The 14,106-nt window shown below is 45.5% G+C and overlaps 1 protein-coding gene across 5 annotated transcripts in view; it reads right to left on the bottom strand.

Annotated features, from left to right (window-relative positions):
- Positions 1-14,106, bottom strand: part of plagl2 (pleiomorphic adenoma gene-like 2) — a 75,036-nt gene that overhangs the window by 13,079 nt on the left and 47,851 nt on the right. The window contains exons 1-2 of one of the 5 annotated variants that reach the window (XM_042003129.1): positions 5,463-5,596; positions 5,280-5,354 (exon numbers count right to left, since the gene is read on the bottom strand). The exons of 3 other annotated variants lie outside the window; for them this stretch is intronic. The gene's annotated coding sequence lies outside the window, so the exon portion shown is untranslated. Of the gene's footprint in view, positions 1-5,279; positions 5,355-5,462; positions 5,597-14,106 lie in introns of those variants that run through there. One more of the 5 variants, XM_042003128.1, reaches the window with a different exon arrangement.

The following is a 14,106-nucleotide window of genomic DNA, read 5'->3' as shown; positions in this document are numbered from 1 at the left end:
ACGGATAATATCCGATGGTGATCAGTCTGGTAGAAAATCCTTCACTGTCCCTTTAAAACATGAAGGTAGCACCATGTCCAATTAGATTATAGAGCTACAGTCTGCTCCCTAGCGCACATAAAATACAGAAAACAAGGTTTGCGTGGTGAAGAAGGTGTTAATGATGTTACTTTATTCGGCTCTGAATCAACTGAGTTGTTATCATTTTCCTCTAAAGCAAAGTTCTAGCACCAATCAACTTTTTAAAAAGAAAACTGTTCTGCAACAACTTCCAGAAATGGTTAATAATCAAAACACAATGTAAAAAAAGTTTGCTGCTCTGATATCTTATTAAAAAAATATTAAGGAAAGAATTAATATAATTAATAATCATAAAAACAAGCAGTGCTTTCATTCCTAAATCTCATCAATGGATAATGACCATTTTGTTGGGTTCATAACTACATACACAAGTAGCAGGTTACAGGTCAGAGCACACAGCGCTTCATAACGGGCCTTTCAGTTTCCAGCAGCACAAACAGCACAACGTCAGCCACTAGTCGCTCTGCACCGTCCCATCACAAAGACACGAACGCTGCTCCAGGCCGGAGCTTCAGATGCCTCTGCAACATCCACCAGCACATCCACCAGAACATCCACCAGAACATCCACCACCAGAACATCCACCAGCACATCCACCACCAGAACATCCACCAGAACATCCACCACCAGATCATCCACCAGAACATCCACCACCAGATCATCCACCAGCACATCCACCACCAGAACATCCACCAGCACATCCACCACCAGAACATCCACCAGAACATCCACCAGCACATCCACCACCAGAACATCCACCAGCACATCCACCACCAGAACATCCACCAGAACATCCACCAGCACATCCACCACCAGAACATCCACCAGCACATCCACCAGCACATCCACCACCAGAACATCCACCAGCACATCCACCACCAGAACATCCACCAGAACATCCACCAGCACATCCACCAGAACATCCACCACCAGAACATCCACCAGAACATCCACCACCAGAACATCCACCAGCACATCCACCACCAGAACATCCACCAGAACATCCACCAGAACATCCACCAGCACATCCACCACCAGAACATCCACCAGCACATCCACCACCAGAACATCCACCAGCACATCCACCAGAACATCCACCACCAGAACATCCACCAGCACATCCACCAGCACATCCACCACCAGAACATCCACCAGAACATCCACCAGCACATCCACCACCAGCACATCCACCACCACATCCACCACCAGAACATCCACCAGAACATCCACCAGCACATCCACCACCAGAACATCCACCACCAGCACATCCACCAGCACATCCACCACCAGAACATCCACCACCAGATCATCCACCAGAACATCCACCAGCCACACATCCACCAGCAGCCTCTGCTTACTTCCCCTAATCAAAACGTTGAAAGCAGAACTGAACTGCCACTTTCCAACCGCCTGGGTGTCTTTGGTTTCTGTCCTGGATGAAAGAGCTTCCACATTCCTTTCCTGAGGGGTCAGAGGTCAGCCTCTGCACTGCCTGTCTGCCTGCCCACCACGGCTCCCACATGCTGTGTGACTGGTATTAACCCCTTTGCCGCCAGCCACAGCCACACAAAGCTTCAGGGTTGGTCAAACTCTTTGTGGTGCTGGTGGCGCGACTCTAGGCCATACTGGGCTGGACCAGAGCCTCTGCAGACCTGAGCTCCACAAAGCAGGACACAGCAACTGCTCACGCTGCCACACTTAACTCTATCAACAAACTAAATATAGAAAGTGAGTTCAGCGTCCTGAGCTTTGGTGACAACAGCCGGACGGGTGTGGAGAGGAGGAGGAGGGTGAAGCGCTCTGCTGCACCAACAGTTCGGCTGAAATTAGGAAAATGATGGTTGTTGACCTGAGAAACGTCCTGCAAGGTTACCCATTATAAATAACTGCTTCTTAATGTGAAAGGACGAGAGATTCTTTTTAGGCTTAAAATCACATTTAATGTATTTGAAATAAGGGTGGGACTTGATTAAAAAATGATCTAATTAATTACAGCCTTTGTAATGAATTACTCTTGATTAATCACATTTTAATCACATAACAATTTTTGCCTCAAAAAGCAACATTTTCTTTATTTAAATGTGTTTTAGTGGAAGACTGAATCAAATAACAGACACAGACATTAATATTATAAACTCAGCTCTAGTAATGTCTTGAGAAATGCATTTAATCACATTTCAGTTCAAAACAGTAGAAACAGAAATAGAAAACATCCCTGGTCCAAACTGAACAGACCTAAAGTTAAAGAGTCATTTTAGGTCCTTTAATCAGCAGCTCCAGCTGTTCTCTGGTTAAGAGTCTACAACATGTTACAGAACTTTAACTTTCTACATGTTCTCCTCCACACGCTTCATTAACAGCCATTAATATGTGACAGTAAGCCAGGACGTGATCAGCCAGCAGCAGCTTCCAGTCTGGTCCTGGAGCAGAGGGAACGTCTCTGGATCTGCAGCTAGAAGCTAATGGACGGGGAGGGGTCTGTGGATAGGGGGAGTGGCCTGAGGATGAGAGAGGGGTCTGTGGATAGGGGGAGTGGCCTGAGGATGAGGGAGGGGCCTGTGGATAGGGGAGTGGCCTGAGGATGAGGGAGGGGCCTGTGGATAGGGGGAGTGCCCTGAGGATGGGGGAGTGGTCTGTGGATAGGGGGAGTGGCCTGAGGACGGGGGAGGGGTCTGTAGATAGGGAGAGTGGCCTGAAGATGGGGGAGGGGCCTGTGGATAGGGGGAGTGCCCTGAGGATGGGGGAGGGGTCTGTGGATAGGGGGAGTGGCCTGAGGATGGGGGAGGGGTCTGTAGATAGGGAGAGTGGCCTGAAGATGAGGGAGTGCCCTGAGGATGGGGGAGGGGTCTGTGGATAGGGGGAGTGGCCTGAGGACAGGGGAGGGGTCTGTAGATAGGGAGAGTGGCCTGAGGATGAGGGAGGGGTCTGTGGATAGGGGGAGTGGCCTGAGGATGAGGGAGGGGCCTGTGGATAGGGGGAGTGGCCTGAGGATGAGGGAGGGGTCTGTGGATAGGGGGAGTGGCCTGAGGATGAGGGAGGGGTCTGTGGATAGGGGGAGTGGCCTGGGGATGGGGGAGGGGGTCTGTGGATGGGGGAGTGGCCTGATGATGGGGGAGGGGTCTGTGGATAGGGGGAGTGGCCTGAGGATGAGGGAGGGGCCTGTGGATAGGGAGAGTGGCCTGAAGATGGGGGAGGGGCAGCTCACTGAGAAGTAAACATGTTTTCACCTCAGTTTCCAAAGGTCTCCAATATCACCAGAAAAAGTTTCTAGATTTGTCACTAGTCGCTTCTTTGAGTCGCTAGCCATGTCTGAAAACTCACTAAACGTAGCGCCAACGTAACGTAACAGTGATTTAGCTGAGCTCTGATGTGTGTGTCAGTTTTGTCAGTGTACCAGAAATCGTGCACTGACAAACGTTCCGCGTTGTTTGGAACACAAACTGCGATTAAATGCGTAAATCTTTTCAACTTGTTAACTTTTTAGTAATTGACGCGTTAAGTCCCACCCCTAATCTAAAACATCATTTACTTGCATCTTTTGTTTTTCAGAGTTGATCTAAGGTTCCATTTATAGTGAATTTAGGCTGAAATATCTCTTGGCAGGATTTTCTGGTCTAATAGTTGATATTTTATCAAACTTTTGTTGTAACTCGTCAATAATGATGCTTATCTTGGCCAGACATTTACATTTCGACCTCATTGGGGAAAAAAGTGGGACCACAACAGTTAAAAAAGAAATGGCACAACGCTGCTTTTAAAAAGCTTCTAACAAAAGGAATCCCTGTTGCAAGCCTATGGGAAAAAGGACTTTAAAACATTTCACCACAAACGTTCCAAAACATGGATGTAAAGCAGCTGGATAAGGAGAGGAAGAGTGTGGGAGAAAGCTTCGGTGAATCGGGGGATCTGGGAGGGTAAAAACAGGACGAGGATAAAGGGATGATGAAGAAAAGGGAGGGAAAGCTGGAGTCTTTTGCAGCGGTGGAGTCAGGGGTCTTTGCACCAGTCAAGTGACTCCAGATAGAGGGTGAGCTGAAGATGGAGGGGGCGGGAGGTCATGCTTTACTAACTATACTGACCTGGATGAGAAGCCGGGAAGGGTTAGTGAAGGCAACATGGCCGCTCATATTCATATTGGTTCATTGTATAAAGCAGGTTAAAGTGGAAAAATGGTGAAGTTATGCTGGAAAACAGAGACCAAGCATGGGTAGGGGAGACTAAAAGGTTCAAACCTGTAATTAAATCTTTGTTAATCTGTACTACTGCCGTTTCCTCATATCCAAACAGTAGATCAGATCTATTTGTTACAAGTCAGGTTTTTGTTTTTCTAACCTGGACATGTTAAAATAACATAGACCTGGTTCTGTAGTCACAACACTGAGCCACACATTAATAAAACTGCATCATTTAAATGTGAATGTGAACTTCTTAGTAGAGGTTTAAATCACAGGTTTAATCACAATGTGCAATTCAATATTATATCAATTCAATAGGTAACTAACTGATGAAGCTGCTCATAAAACCAACTAATACAGAATCAGGTCTGGGTTAGAGTAAGGGGAAGAACTTTATTTAGATGTGTAAATATCAGTAAATGTGTTCCCGGTGAGGACGGCACAGAGCACAAACGACAAAGTTTCAGGCTGAACGTGAATCTCTGTGTGAGGAGGCAGCTGTAGCTGTAGACCTCTATCGATATGGGGAAATTTTCTCTGCAAAGACCAACTCTGATAAAGAGAAGCAGAACTGAATGAGAGGTTTAAGTCCAGACCACATCCCAAGAACGGCCATTTTACTTCAGTTTGGTCCCATCTCTTCTCATAGACCCCCACTAGGAGAACCTCAGGTTTCAAGAGGTTAAAAAACAGAAAGTCCAAAACGAGGAAAATAATTTCTGATAAGTAAAAAGTTATTATTGTTCTCCCTCACTCTCGCCATCCTTCCTCCCTCAGTTTCAGTTCCTCTCCTGGCTGAGGGTGAAGCTGGGGGGGTGAAAGGAAGAGCCTCTGCCATGCCGTCCCGACAGTTAGTCACATGGAGGGCGGCGGTGCTGGGTTCATGGCCACATTGAGCTGGGATGTGGCCATGAACCCAGCACCGCTGCCTGGTATCCTGGCTAAAGATAGCTGTGGTGTGTTGGGGGGGCACAACTGAAACCAAGAAACACCTTCACTGCAGCACCAGTGAAAATAACTTACCTTCCTTTAACTGACATTGGTTTCTCAGATTTCATGGCACCACTACAGAAAATAGAAGCTCGTTTTTCTGACGTTCTAAAAGAAAGAAGAAAGAAAAGATATTTGGTGGCCGTTGAAGTGGCGGGACCTCCATTTACTGCAGCTCACATAAGAGTCATTTTCTATGTTCCAAAGCGAACTTACAGCTTCATGTTATGATGCTTATTTGCTCCGAAAATCCTTGTTTCAGCGATTGGAACCAAACATTTCTTCGCTTTTTAAAATGATCATTGCGATCTGCAGATCAGCTGGTTTTCTGAGACCTTCTGTGACTTTCTAAAACGAGTTTCTCTGTGCGTCTGTCTTTATCTGCAGAAACCGGCCTGTTTAATGGCGTCCCTGATAAGGAAAGCCTTTGATAGCCGAGGAGTTGACGCCAACAACCTCAGCGCTGGTCACAAGGGTCTGTGCCACATACGCATTTCTTTCATCTGCTGGAGTTAACAAGGGTCACAAAGCTGACCACATTCAAAGCTGACCCAAATGTTACACCTGTACATAAGTGTTGAACCTCACCAGCTGGTCGGCTGCCTCTATGCACCAAGCAGTCTTATGCATGCTGCTCTCATTTCTGGTTGCATGATGGCGATTCAACCGGCTGAACGTGCATCTCTACCTTCATCTCTTCTGAGAGTGTCTTCTGCCCAAATGCCTCTGCTGCCCTGGCACACCTTCCTTACATGCAAGATGTAGCACTTCAAGTATAAACCAGCATTTCCCACCGCACTAACACGTTTCTTAACTAACCATGCTGGTTCATCCAACAGGTTACAGGCACTTCATCCTTTAATGATCCAAAAATCAGTGTTGAGTAGAAAAAAAAAAATGTATTTCTAAACAAACACCAAAAAAAAAAGCTTTCAGACTTTTGGAAACCCTGGAGAACTATCATTCAGGACAACTTTTAAAGATTATAAGAAAGTCTGGTTGCAAATATAAGGAAATGATGAGTACACAGAGAGACGACCCACAATCAAGTCTGCGGATTTTAAAGTGTGAGCTTGAACTTTCTATCAGTCTGCAGAAGCACTGCCTCCTCTGGGAGGCCGGACTGTTCTAGCTGAATGCTTATATCATTGTGCCAACACTGTGGTGCACGCTACATGTTCCAACATGCTCAGAAGTACAGTGTAGGCTTATGTTTGGCAGGAAATATTTACACTCCTGGTTTAACCCGTTAACATTTGATAATACTTATCATTTAAGAGATGAGAACTGGGGCTAATGGGAGCATTATTAGTTCTGCTGCCAGAAACCTAAACACTGGCTCAGTTTTGGAGGACCAGAAATGTTTTAATTAAACTTATTGGATTCAATCAACAGCTTCAGACTTTTGCACACTGGTGGACCAACGACCAGCATTTGCATTTCTAGAAACATCCTGCAGGTCATGGTCCTAGAGACCAGCCAGACGGCCTGAGAGGATCTGGGAACTTTATAGTTCCGATAGTAAGAACCACCAGGTGAGGTTTTACTGTCTGTATGTGGTAGGAAGTTGTGGACCAGTCTGGGGCTCAAAGCGCTTACCGTCTGAGATCCCTTTATAAACTGAACGTCTGCTCACTGTACAGAGATCAGATGTTTACTGACCCTGCTGGTTTTCACATTACTGTTGTGTTTAAAATCATTTTAACCTGTGGTAATGTCAGTGTTTAAATACGAGTGTGTGGTTTCACACGTGTGATGATTGAATAATAAAAAAATAATAAAAATCAAGGTGGGGTTTAATTAGGCCCGAGCACTTAAGGCGGTGCAAAGGCCTATTGTAATGCAAACGTTTTTCTTCTTCTTCTTATTCTTCTCTGAACTCAAACGCATTTTGGGGTACTGGTCATGCTCGAAAACTCACCAAATTTTGCCTGCCCCCCCAAAGGAATGCGTAAATTTACAATATGGTGGGGTGCTCGGGACTGTTTGGGCAAAATTGAACGAGAGCGCCACCTATTTATGGTGCCCCGCCACTGCATGTCATCAAACTTTATGAAATTCGCTACACATGTTCAAGTAAATCCTAATTAAAATCTAAGTTAAATCTAAATAAAAATCCTCTTGCAGTACTGCTCTAAAAAAAACAGGAAGTCAGCCATTTTGGGTCAAAGTCGCCATTTGGCGTTTTACTGACCTCGCATTTGATATGAACTCCTCCTAGAGATATATCGTACTGACACCAAAAGGGCCCAGGATCTTCAGAAGGCATGGGTGATCAAAAGTTATCAAAACTTTCTCAAAGGAGTAAGGGTGTACAGGGGGCTGGGCCTCAAAGTTTGATGTGTCGCCATGAAAGACGACATTGATATAACTCCACCAATAAATCAACATATCTGAACCAAAATGGCCATGTATGATGCTAGTCCCATCTTCAAGACAACTAGTTGGTCATTATTGGATTATGAATAGGCACGCCCGTGGGCGACAGGAAATCATGTTTTTTTACTCCAAGACCCACTTACTCAGACATTTTGAAAACAACCAGGGTCAAACTGGGTCAGACACCTGAAAACAAGTTGGTGATTATATCCGGTGAAAACTGTTGCTCTACGCTGCAAGGTGAGACTGTGGCGCCATCGCGAACTTCGATAAGACGCCATGACATCATAAATCATTATAAGTTCCTGAAATTTTCACCCAATCACCACCAAACTCACAGGGTTTAGTCAATGGTCCGGTCCCGAACACCACCATATGACCACTTCCGGTTTAGCCCTAAGCCCCGCCCACTTTAAACAGGAAGTGCTTTTTTGCAGTTGTCGTGGTCCTTCTCCTCAGGCATGAACCCCAGACACTTGAAAGTGCTTCACAACAGGTCAAACCCTTTCATGATACTACAATAAAAATCTCAAGTTCCTTCGCCAAACGTAACCATGGCGAATCTTGGTCCGACGCCATCAAACAGGAAGTACTTGTAACTCACCCGGTGTACCATCGATCTCCACCAAACTCGGCAGGAAGGATCGTATTCAGACGTGGAACTGAGCCAAATTGACATATGCTGGAATAGTGACATAGTGGCTCTATAGCGCCCCCTACAATATTTTGATCAACCAGCCCCGCCCCCTACGTGGACCGACATGCATGAAATTCACCACATTGATTTACTATGCCAGGATGCACAAAACTGTCCATTAGACCTATAGGCTAATTTCAACAGGAAGTCGGCCATTTTGTAAAACGTGTCATTTTCAGGGTCATTTTTGCCTGTTTCTTGCCATTGCATTTGAACGAACTCCTCCTACAGATTTTATCGTATTTACCTAAAAATCACTCTGAAGCTTCCAAAGGCATGTGTGATCAAAAATTATGCAAAACTTTCTCAAAGGAGAAAGGGCATGGCGGGGGCGTGGCCTCAAAATTTGATATCTCGCCATGAGAGACGAAACTGATATAACTTAAATATAAAACAACCTATCTTCACCAAAATGGCCACGTATGATGCTTTTCCATGCTGACCACATCTACATGTCCAAGATGTTGTCAACGCCATAGCCCCGCCCCCTGGAAACAGGAAGTACCACATTTTTTTACCATTGAAAACTTAAAAAACCTAACTCAAACTCATCAATATCATTCTTGAGACCTCATGAATAAAAATATCACAATCTTCTTACACCATCATGATTAAAATGGCTGACTGGGAGGTGGGAGGTACTGGTGAGCTGGAACGATTACAGACCGGTGGCACTTACTCCCAGCAAGCTGATGAAGACCGATGGAGCGCTCATCTTCAATCTCCTCAAGCCCCAAGTTGCAACAGGCCCAGGACCCCCTACAGTTTTGCCTGTCGCGCAGGTGTGGGTGTGGAGGATGCTATTCTCTACCTCCTACACCGTGTCCAAGTTCATCTGGATAAGGGGAAAGGGCACAGTTGAGGATCTCTTCTGGATTTTTCAAGTGCCTTTCAACACAATCCAGCCCCTGATGCTTCTGGACAAACTGAGAGAGATGCAGGTGGACCCCTGCTTGGTGTCCTGGATTGGTAACTACCTCACAGAGAGACCGCAGTATGTCAGGCTAAAGGACACCACATCTGACACTGTTATTAGCAGCACAGGAGCACCCCAGGGGACGGTGCTGGCCCCCCTCCTCTTCACACTCTACACCTCAGACTTCTGTTACAACTCAGAGCTGTGTCACATCCAGAAGTTTGCAGATGACACAGCCATCGTGGGGTGTATCAGGGATGATGGTGAGGATGAGTACAGGAATCTGGTCAGTGACTTTGTCTCCTGGAGTCAGATGAACCATCTCCAACTTAACACCTCAAAGACTAAGGAACTGGTTATTGACTTCAGGAAGTCCAGCCCACAACCACGTCCAGTGACCATCAGGGACAATAAGGTTGGAGATTGTAGACAACTACAGGTACCTCAGGTTGTGGCTGGATAACAAGCTGGACTGGACATGCTGTACAGATTACCTGTACAAGAAGGGCCAAAGCCATCTGTACTTCCTGCGAAGACTGAGATCTTTTAACATCTGCAGGAATCTCCTGTGGATGTTCTATCAGTCTGTGGTGGCTAGTACGCTTTTTTATGCTGTTGTCTGCTGGGGGGATACATGACAAAAAGGGTGTGCTAACAGGCTGGAAAAAACTCATCAGGTGGGCGGGCTCTGTGGTTGGCATGAAGCTGGACTCCCTGGTGACAGTGGCAGAAGAGGAGAACACTAAAAAAAATACTGGCTATTGTGAATGATGCCAGTCACCCTCTGCACCACTGTCATCAGTGCACAGAGAAGCCCTGACCAGTAACAGGCTGCTCCTCCCCAAGAGTAGGACCAACCGGCTCAGAGACTCCTTTGTCCCCCGAGCCATCAAACTGTACAACTCTGCATTAGGCAGGAGGGGGAGAAGGAGGGGGGAGAGGGAGGTGTGCAGTCCGCCTGATACAACACATGCACAGTAACCGATACAAACAGTTGTAATAACTTATACGTGCAATAGTGAACTGGGAATCTGTACCACCTCTACTGTGTGCAATGCTTGTTTATATTGTTTTATTTAACTTATCTTATTGTTATTATTGTTATATTTATTGCATTCTATTTGCCTCTATTTGCTTTGTACCTGTATATATTGTGTCTTGTGCTTGTCCTGCTTTACTGTTGGTGTTGTATTGCTACTGGTACCCAAATTTCCCTGAGGGCTCTCTGAAGGGATTAATAAAGCATTTCTATTCTATTCTATTCTATCCATAGTTATGGTGATGTAGCCATGCTACTAGCATCCATAGCTACAGGATATAGCCATACTGCTAGCATCCATAGTTACAGTAATGTAGCCATGCTGTTATCATCCATAGCTACAGTGATGTAGCCATGCTGCTAGCATCCATAGCTACAGTGAAAATAGCCATGCTGCTAGCATCCATAGCTACAGTGATATAGCCATGCTGCGAGCATCCATGGCTACAGTGCTACAGTGAAAATAGCCATGCTGCTAGCATCCATAGCTACAGTGAAAATAGCCATGCTGCTAGCATCCATAGTTAAGGTGATGTAGCCATGCTGCTAGCATCCATAGTTACGGTGATGTAGCCATGCTGCAAGCATCCATAGCTACAGTGAAAATAGCCATGCTGCTAGCATCCATAGTTACGGTGATGTAGCCATGCTGCTAGCATCCATAGTTACGGTGATGTAGCCATGCTGCTAGCATCCATAGCTACAGTGATATAGCCATGCTGCAAGCATCCATAGTTACGGTGATGTAGCCATGCTGCTAGCATCCATAGTTACGGTGATATAGCCATGCTGCTAGCATCCATAGCTACAGGGATATGGCCATGCTGCTAGCATCCATAGCTACAGGATATAGCCATACTGCTAGCATCCATAGTTACAGTAATGTAGCCATGCTGTTATCATCCATAGCTACAGTGATGTAGCCATGCTGCTAGCATCCATAGCTACAGTGAAAATAGCCATGCTGCTAGCATCCATAGCTACAGTGATATAGCCATGCTGCGAGCATCCATGGCTACAGTGCTACAGTGAAAATAGCCATGCTGCTAGCATCCATAGCTACAGTGAAAATAGCCATGCTGCTAGCATCCATAGTTAAGGTGATGTAGCCATGCTGCTAGCATCCATAGTTACGGTGATGTAGCCATGCTGCAAGCATCCATAGCTACAGTGAAAATAGCCATGCTGCTAGCATCCATAGTTACGGTGATGTAGTCATGCTGCTAGCATCCATAGTTACGGTGATGTAGCCATGCTGCTAGCATCCATAGCTACAGTGATATAGCCATGCTGCTAGCATCCATAGTTACGGTGATGTAGCCATGCTGCTAGCATCCATAGTTACGGTGATATAGCCATGCTGCTAGCATCCATAGCTACAGGGATATGGCCATGCTGCTAGCATCCATAGTTACGGTGATGTAGCCATGCTGCTAGCATCCATAGTTACGGTGATGTAGCCATGCTGCAAGCATCCATAGCTACAGGGATATGGCCATGCTGCTAGCATCCATAGCTACAGTGATATAGCCATGCTGCTAGCATCCATAGCTACAGTGATATAGCCATGCTGCTAGCATCCATAGCTACAGTGATATAGCCATGCTGCTAGCATCCATAGTTACGGTGATGTAGCCATGCTGCTAGCATCCATAGCTACAGTGATATAGCCATGCTGCTAGCATCCATAGCTACAGGGATATGGCCATGCTGCTAGCATCCATAGTTACGGTGATGCAGCCATGCTGCTAGCATCCATAGTTACGGTGATGTAGCCATGCTGCAAGCATCCATAGCTACAGGGATATGGCCATGCTGCTAGCATCCATAGCTACAGTGATATAGCCATGCTGCTAGCATCCATAGCTACAGGGATATGGCCATGCTGCTAGCATCCATAGTTACGGTGATGTAGCCATGCTGCTAGCATCCATAGTTACGGTGATGTAGCCATGCTGCTAGCATCCATAGCTACAGTGATATAGCCATGCTGCTAGCATCCATAGCTACAGGGATATGGCCATGCTGCTAGCATCCATAGTTACGGTGATGTAGCCATGCTGCTAGCATCCATAGTTACGGTGATGTAGCCATGCTGCAAGCATCCATAGCTACAGGGATATGGCCATGCTGCTAGCATCCATAGCTACAGTGATATAGCCATGCTGCTAGCATCCATAGCTACAGGGATATGGCCATGCTGCTAGCATCCATAGTTACGGTGATGTAGCCATGCTGCTAGCATCCATAGTTACGGTGATGTAGCCATGCTGCAAGCATCCATAGCTACAGGGATATGGCCATGCTGCTAGCATCCATAGCTACAGTGATATAGCCATGCTGCTAGCATCCATAGCTACAGTGATATAGACATGCTGCTAGCATCCATAGCTACAGCGATATGGCCATGCTGCTAGCATCCATAGCTACAGTGATATAGCCATGCTGCTAGCATCCATAGCTACAGTGATATAGCCATGCTGCTAGCATCCATAGTTACAGTGATGTAGCCATGCTGCTAGCATCCATAATTATGGTGATGTAGCCATGCTGCAAGCATCCATAGCTACAGGGATATGGCCATGCTGCTAGCATCCATAGTTACGGTGATGTAGCCATGCTGCTAGCATCCATAGTTACAGTGAAAATAGCCATGCTGCGAGCATCCATAGCTACAGTGAAAATAGCCATGCTGCTAGCATCCATAGCTACAGTGAAAATAGCCATGCTGCTAGCATCCATAGTTATGGTGATGTAGCCATGCTGCAAGCATCCATAGCAACAGGGATATGGCCATGCTGCTAGCATCCATAGTTACGGTGATGTAGCCATGCTGCTAGCATCCATAGCAACAAGGATATGGCCATGCTGCTAGCATCCATAGTTACGGTGATGTAGCCATGCTGCTAGCATCCATAGCTACAGGAATATAGCCATGCTGCTAGCATCCATAGTTACGGTGATGTAGCCATGCTGCTAGCATCCATAGCAACAAGGATATGGCCATGCTGCTAGCATCCATAGTTACGGTGATGTAGCCATGCTGCTAGCATCCATAGCTACAGGAATATAGCCATGCTGCTAGCATCCATAGTTACGGTGATGTAGCCATGCTGCTAGCATCCAAACATTTTTTAATAAGATGCTGATGATCTTAACTACTTTTCTGTTCTATTCTTTACTTGATCTATACTGAAGTAAAAAAAAAAGAACCCTTAGGTAATAAGTACACAAACTAGTGGTTCAAGTTTTTAGTTAAATATTTTTTGCTCTACAGTGACCAAACAGTTTGAGAAGATTATAGCTGCATGAGCTAATAGAGCTCCAAAACATAAATTAGTTATTTTACCCACTGTAGAATCAATAATAGTATTGTATGTGATAAGCTTTATGCCACTGGGGAGCGAATCTGAATTCTTTATATTTGAATTTGAATCATTCAATTTGAATCTGAATATGCCTGTTTGAATAATTGCTTCAAAAAACTGAATCCAAATGACCATATTTGATATTGAATCTTTGTTTTTTTTAATGTGTATTGTGGTAAAGTTGAAACTTTTGTATTTGAAAAATTCAGATCTGAAATTCAAATTCAGATCTGAAATTCAAATTCAGATCTGAAATTCAAACTTTTGTGCCACACATCCGGGACCTGATGTGAGGCAAAACTAGTCGATCGTAGATGGAGTAACGTCAGTTTTGTGCAGTTGTTCTCAACAGCTACAAGCAGAGGGAGGGCGAGGGGAGGGTGGCGGCGGGGACACGGTGGACATGCCAGTATCTTTATGAAATGTTGCATTTAATTTTAAATAGGTCGTCAACTGTCTTT

This window comes from Melanotaenia boesemani, chromosome 13 (assembly GCF_017639745.1).
Source record: "Melanotaenia boesemani isolate fMelBoe1 chromosome 13, fMelBoe1.pri, whole genome shotgun sequence".
Classification (NCBI taxonomy): domain Eukaryota; kingdom Metazoa; phylum Chordata; class Actinopteri; order Atheriniformes; family Melanotaeniidae; genus Melanotaenia; species Melanotaenia boesemani.
This window is presented reverse-complemented; position numbering and strand designations above follow the sequence as displayed.